The following is a 7,763-nucleotide window of genomic DNA, read 5'->3' as shown; positions in this document are numbered from 1 at the left end:
TGATGTATTAGGCCTCACAAACATTCGAACACTCGTCTCCAAGTTCGAAAGTAATCATCTTATCGAATCCGAAAATATGAAAGACAAAATATACACCGAAGGGATTTGAACTCAAAACAGAGGGACATAACAAACATGGACAGACTAGCTATGGTGAGGTTGAGAAACGATCGTAGTCACACGGATATCAGCTGGTGAAATCAATATATTCGTCTCAAACCTCCTCTCTTTCTTTATGTTATATACACTGCTAATGAAATAATCATTAATAAATTGAATTTACTGGATTCCAATTGAATTGGACTCTACATTACACCCCTTTGTTGTGGTTTATTATATGGTTATTTGCCTGGTCCACTAAAGGAGCTTTTTGTGAGGACCACTGGATAAATTCATATAGTGTGCATTAATTATATATAAATAGGTAAAAATTGGTCTTCATTCATCCGATGTCTGTAACTAAAGTAACTTATTTAGTCCAGTAATAGTCCGGTTTAATCTACAATATCATCCTCTCAAATAAAGATATCTCTCTTATTAAAACAAAATGTAGTCAGAGAGAGATCCAGACTGTTTCGACAGCTTGATCTCCAGTTTACTTAACTGGCAAGCTAAACAGCTAAGGCCACGAACGGACATCCTACAGTGCAGTTAAGTTATTAAGATGTGATAATGAATAAGGATGTTAAAATTGTAGCTAACAATTATAATGTCCTCCATTGTTGTTATAGTAATATCTTATCTTGTTTTGTTTTTTTTACTCAAGTATTCTTATTGATCAACGTAGAGAAATATAGGTATATCAAATATCATATGACATAAATACTTGATTTATTAAACGTAAAGTCAGAACGTAAAGTCAGACGAAATACTGCTAAGCATTTCGACCGGCGTGCTAACGTTTCTTATTTCTTTATTGGCCACAAGGGGCTAAACATAGAGGGGACAAACAAGACAAACAGATTAAGTCGATTTCATCGACCCCAGTGCGTAACTGGTACTTATTTAATCCACCCCGAAAGGATAAGAGGCTAAGTCGACCTCGGCGGAATTTGAACTCAGAACATAGCTGCAGACGAAATACCGCTAAGCATTTCGCCCGGCGTGCTAACGTTTCTACCAGCTCGCCGCCTTCCTCTAGAGGCTATATCATAAATACCAAATGGTAATTAAAACCAGCACAACTTGAGAATGGGAGATAATCTCAAGATTGAAAAATTCTTCAAAGTGGACATGTTAAGGAAAAAGTCAACATACATTTTTTGATTTATTATAATTAACTCCAATAATCACTGCCACTATAACGTCTGCTTAATTGCTGTAGAGATTACAAGAGATTCAGTGGGAGAAACTTCAATCTCTTTCCTTCGTCCTATTAACATGACTCAACGATAGAGCTCGTATGTAGTGTGGTCGCTCAGCCGGATTGGTATAGGAGTCTGTTTCAAATTACAGCCCATCAGTCGTAGGAATGATACACTTGAAAATGTAGTGTCGGGTTCCCTGCAAATATGCAAAAATAAAAAAAGAGAGAGAATGGTCATGGTTGGAACAACGACCAACAAGAAATAACATCGAAATCTACCGTCATAAAAAAGATGAGAGATATTGAATATAATCCTTCACATATAAATATATGGGGTGGACAAAAGGCAACATCCTTCATTGTAGATAGCTCTACTGAATTTGCATTAATGATAAACATCATCTTCATTATTATCATCTACTGCAAAGGAAAAAGGAACAAGTAAGACAGGTGTTGTTTCAAGGGCGAAAGCATACATATAGAAGTTGTTACATCGATTCGTTGATATTACTGCAAATATTAATTATTTTGAAATGTATACCTATCAGAAATAGTATAATTGTACCAAAGCTGGAAAAGCAAAAAAAGAGAAGATACGTACTATTAGGCTCCGGAGAGATTCGAACACTCGACCTCCAGTTTACTAGACTGGCGCTCTAACCATCTGAGCTACGGAGCCAGATGCGTTCCTGATTCCAAATTAGTATCTTTTCTGTTGTTATCACAGTTTCTTTTTAAATTTTGTTCCAATTGTTTTCAAATTTGGTGTACCGATTTAGTTTTGTATGCTAATTATGAAAATGGAATTCATTTTTGTCATGAATTATTAACATGATTGACAGGTGACGGTCTCAGTTAGAGCATGCGTGGGCTAAGATTACGCGCCCTCCATTGTCAGTTAAAGTTTAGACAGTGTCACGTGACAACTTGCTGGGGCAACTTGCTGGAGCCTAGCAGCGGGAAGTTTAGACAGTATCATGTGACAACTTGCTGGGGCTGCCTACTGGACCCTAGCAGCGGGAAATTTAGACAGTGTCACGTGACAACTTGCTGGGGCAGCCTGCTGGAGCCTAGCAGCAGGTATAAAAAGGGGAATTTGACAAGACAATCAGTCGGACGCTGACACTCGTTGATGCTGCATCGAAGAAGCCAGGGAATAGAAGAAAGAAGACATGCGCCCAACACCAGAGCTGAAGACACTTCCGAAAGGGGGCGGGGCCCCGCCACGTCAAAACGGTAGAGAAGTAGGGGCCGAAACCGGACGTGGTTCCTCCTGATGATGTCTTGAGCTAACTGGATCCTATAAAGGAGCTGTTGTGGTAGCAGACCACGAAACATGGTTGAAATTCTTTCCTAAGTTTACAAATTTTGGGTAATTTTAACGGCCGTCTTAGAATCGAATATTATTGAACGTTATCCAGAACTTACAAAGGACGAGACAGTCCCAGATGGAACATCTTTGATCAAAGATCTGCTTAATCAGTGTCAACTTAATACTAAACAACATTAGTATCATCAACTAAAAAAACGAGAGTGATGTGGGAGGAAAAACCTGTTCTTAGAAAAAGATGTGATATTCTCTTACTGGTGAATACGTGAGATATCACATCACTGTCAACATCAGCACCTACAAAGCCACCGAAATGATGAAGGATCCACAACATGTTATCTTGATATGGTGGAAACAGCATCTGAATTTGTCTTAAATCATATCCTATTGTCTGAAACAAAGAACAACAAATCAGATATTGTAGTCGTATATACAACTTGGGGAATACCACGGAGAGTTCAAGACTCGTTTACTTTTGATCGTGTGTCTTCTAGATCAGATTCGATTAAAGCCATGGTCAATAGAGAACTATGTCAAAAACTATGTAATCATAAATGAACAATAAGTGAAGTGGATTTACTGATAACAAGGCGGAACGAGATCTATAAAATGGATAATAAAATCAAATTTTCTCAAATCATAATGAGTGAATGATTTAGCTACGTAGTTAATAAGGGATACTTTTTCATGGAATCGTGAGAAAGAGGACTATGAAGTATTTACATTTTGTTCATTGTGTTGTAGTAAAAATTCATCCCCTTTCCAAACTCAATGAAATAAACTAGCAATAAAGTACTTCTACAGAAGAGGACTCCAGTAAACTTGATCATCTATGAAGCAGTAGGCAGTATTTCCAAAATTAACCCTGTATCTTTTACCTATCGACCGATATACGTAAAGTGAAATCTTTCTCTCGATTTTTCTCGCTGTGTAGATTTCCGTAGTAACAAGTGATACACTGTTCTTGTTTCTCTCACAGTGACCAATAAAAAAGAATTAATGCTGGTTGACAAAGAGTAGTTGTTACTGGAAGCTCATTTCCAAAGAAAATTCTATGGTCGATATAATCGAAAATACATCATCTCAAACGCTAGTAGATTTGTAATTCAGAAATAAATATTCGTACCAATTTTGTATATCTTAGTAGAAAAAAAAAACTTCTTGAAAAACTAAGCTACTGAAGGACTCAAACACTCGACCTCCCGTTTATCATGGATAAGGCATTATATCTTACATTAAACCAGGTATTTTTTTATGTCTTACCTTTAATCTCGACAGTAACACAGACGTCGTAGTGTGAGTCTTTGTTAAACTAGTATCAGTAAGAATATTGGAGAAAGTGCAACAACGATAAACGTCGCTAAAATTGATACAGTTTGAATATCACTATTCATTATTGTAGTTACATTTTTACATTCTAGTTGGTAACATCATAAGAATAATTTAAGAGAACAAACCTGTGTGGCTCCGTAGCTCAGTTGGTTAGAGCGCCAGTCTAGTAAACTGGAGGTCGAGTGTTCGAATCTCTCCGGAGCCTAATAATGCCGCATCTCGGATTATTTTGCTTTTTTTGTCTTTGTTTGTTTTCCAAGCTTTGGTACTTATATATTATTTCTGATAGGTATCCGAGTCCAAATAATTATTAGTTATAGTAATATTAATCAATTATACCAATCTGTCTTTTATATTCTGCATTCAAATTGACTTCTTATATTTTCAACTACGTGACTGCTGGATCCATTAGAAATAGCAGCCCAAATCTATCTCAGTAACCTCAAAATAGGCGCGGGTGTGGCAAGAAATTTGCTTCCCAACCACATGGTTCTGAGTTCAGTCCCACTGCATGGTACTATGGGCAAGTGTCTTCATCTATAACGTCGGGCCAACTAACGTGAGTGGATTTGGAAGACGGAAACTGAAAGACCCCCGTCGAATATCCATATATCTATGTGTGTGTGTGTGTCTTTGTGTCCGTGTTTGTCCCTCTATCACCGCTTGACAACTGGTTTTACTGTGTTTACGTCCCCGTAACCTACCAGTTCGATAAAAGAGGCCGATAGAATAAGTACTAGGCTTTAAAAAGCTAAGTTCCGGGGTCGATTTGTTTGACTAAAAACCCTTCAAGGCGATGCTCCAGCATAGCCGCAGTCAAATGACTGAAGCAAGTAAAAGAATAAAAGAACAGTGTTTATAATGTGCAAAATAGATGAAGTGGTGTTGGAGACAGTGTCTAAGAACAATTTTGCCAGTTGTTAAGATAAGAAAAGTTATTTCTTATTTATTAAGAACCACTGCGATCGTTACCTCGTTAACAAATGGAATCTCGTTCTTTCTCAAAACATCAAAAACATAATTTACACTCATTTCTCCTACCCTCATTGGGGCCACTGGGAATGCTTGAAGATTTTAAAGATAGGTATGGGGTGCTGTCAGCAGATTTTAAACCGTACTTTTAAGAAAATTTAATGTTGCTCTTGGCAACCATGAAATGATTATGAGTCAGATATGTGTCATAATTGTCTGATCAAATTAGATGATTCTGTAAAGGTTCTACTTTGAAGTGATCTCCAAAGTGATGCAAATTTACCCGAATGCGATACTCTGTGATATAAATGTGAGATGGTAGGATACCAATAAAGGTTTTATTATTATTGCTTTCCATAGTTTTGGGCTGAAGGCTCAATGAGCCCTCCGGAGGTGCTATCTCAAACGTCCGCACAGAGTGCGGCTTTTAATCTAGTATAAGATATAATGTCGTCTTCGTTGTTGTGAGCTATCGTATTGGACATAACAGTACAATGTTCATCATTAAAAACGGTAAAGAAATGACGAATGAAGTTTTACGTAACAATTTGATTCGCTATAACCGCGCTTGTTGTGCAACAGGTGTGATAGGCTAATGGAAAATATGCGGGTATAATGGTGGATCGTACATGCGCTGTCAGTATTCTACGTTCACATGCTTCATCACTCCACTACTGTAATCGTTATACTCACCGGTGCATGTTCCCGCACGACCTTGCCCTTTGCCATACACCCATTCCCATCTCGGACGGTGGCTGAGCATTATAAGGCATGGTTGCTTTTCATGGTAGCGGTTATCAATTCGCGGAGGTTTACCTAGGTACAAAACAACGCTCACATGCACTTTGGATTTCTTCCGCAATTAATAGTGAACCCCAAAAAAGCTAGCTATATTAATGCATATATGCACAACCGTAGTATATGAAAAATTCGAAATAAATATACAATGTATCTAGTTATATTAAATTTGTTTACTTCAAAACGAAGTATTCTAGTTCAATAAATTGAGAAGCCGTCAGATTGACGAAGTGCAGACTTGATGACGCAGGAATGTCTTCTCTGGATATTACGGCTGGTTTTAAATTACCGTACGAAGTTTCAAAGTAAATAACTGTTGCCAAAATTCCCAACAATATTGGCGAAGAGTTGATATTGCCTTGCTGCAGAGATATCATATCGAATGTGCTAGGAAGTTCTGAAATTCAGAAGCTGAAGCATGTCTTTCACAAACGATACTGTTAGCACGTGAATAACTGAGCTGTCTGACAACATTCTGTTGCAGTTGGTCTCTAGCATTCACAATTCGCTTTTGAACTTTTTCGTGATCTAGCTTGATGAAAGGACGGATGTTTCCAACTTAACCCAACTTTGCGTCTATGTACGTTATGTACATAACACTCACTTGAAGGACGAATTCCTGTTTTGGAAAACCCTCAGCACCAAAACAACCGCAAAAGAAATATTTAACAAACTGGAGAAATTTTTTGAGGTACATAATATCAGCTGTCAGCTGGGAACATGTCATTAGCATGTGCACCGATGGCGCTCCGGCGATGCCTGATTGCCGTTCCGGTTTTTAGATTTCAGTGAAAGAAAAATCCCCAGGTGCTATTGATAAACACAGCACAATTCATCAACAAGCACAAATGGTGAAAACTATGCCTGATGAGTTAAAGAATGTTCTGAATTACGTGAACTTCATCAAAGCGAACGCACTCAAATCCCGTCTGTCCGCCGTGTTGTGCAAAGAAATGCTTCTGTTGCACTCACAATTGAGATGGCTTTTGAGAGGAAAAACAATAAACAGGGTCTTCATTCTACGAAAACAAGTCTACGATCTTTTACAAGATTCGAAACCAGATTTTCTTGCCAAATTCTCCGATGTTCGTTTTCTGATCTGCTTGGCATTTTTGGCGGTCATATTCAAGTTAGTGAATGCCGTCAATCTTTCACTGCAAGGGAGAGATAACTATGTTTCATTCTCATGAAAATCCAACTACTTCCAAAATGAAGCTTGAACTTTGGCACCCCAATGTTGGTTAGAAAGAACTTTGCATCATTTCCTCAACTAAACGTGTTTATTGATGCATAAGAGCTTCAAGTCGATGACGATATCATTGAACCCATGAAACAACACGTGTCAATATTTAGCAGAGAAATATTCTTTATATTTTCCTGATCTTCATGACTTTCACAAATACTGCCGCTCTATCAGGAATCCATCCCTTTGTGTTCTCTGTTAGCGATCTACCAACAGAAGACAATTTAATTCAAGAGTAGTTCATTGATTTGGTCAATGATCGAGATGCAAAATGTTTTACCGTGAAATCTACTGTTCTGACTTTTGGATTGAAATGGCACGGTCGTATACTGATGTCGCAAAGATGTCTCTTAATATATGGTGCCATTTCCAACCACCTATGAGTGTGAGACCACGTTTTCCACTTTGCTTGCCATCAAAATAAAGACACGAAATCGACTAGATGTTACACTAGAAATGAGGTTTGCCTTCTCTAAAACAGAGCCGAACGTAGAAGAGCTGGTTACTTAGCTATAAATAAAATGACAAACCTTCAGGGAAGGAGAAGACGGTGTAGCTTTCCGTGCACTCAAGTGATCCAATTGGCAGAAGCGTCTGTACACTTTGAGATAATATTACAATTCTGCGGGAAATATCTAAATTAGTTGAAATGCACCTCTTGGATAATCTGTATGAGGAATGACATGACAATGTGAGGATAGCATCACAAAGGTGATGCTAAAAATTCGTGAACCACTGTCATGTATATATATATATATACCGTAGTTTTCGGTGTATGACCT

The 7,763-nt window shown here is 37.9% G+C and overlaps 2 non-coding genes across 2 annotated transcripts; one reads left to right on the top strand and one right to left on the bottom strand.

Annotated features, from left to right (window-relative positions):
• Positions 1-1,911: 1,911 nt before the first annotated feature.
• On the bottom strand, positions 1,912-1,985 carry Trnat-agu (transfer RNA threonine (anticodon AGU)). The gene has a single exon. It is a non-coding gene; the product is annotated as a tRNA-Thr (tRNA).
• Positions 1,986-4,099: 2,114 nt separating this feature from the next.
• On the top strand, positions 4,100-4,173 carry Trnat-agu (transfer RNA threonine (anticodon AGU)). Its single transcript has one exon. It is a non-coding gene; the product is annotated as a tRNA-Thr (tRNA).
• Positions 4,174-7,763: the final 3,590 nt, after the last annotated feature.

Source organism: Octopus bimaculoides, chromosome 1 (genome assembly GCF_001194135.2).
Source record: "Octopus bimaculoides isolate UCB-OBI-ISO-001 chromosome 1, ASM119413v2, whole genome shotgun sequence".
Lineage (NCBI taxonomy): Eukaryota > Metazoa > Mollusca > Cephalopoda > Octopoda > Octopodidae > Octopus > Octopus bimaculoides.
This window is presented reverse-complemented; position numbering and strand designations above follow the sequence as displayed.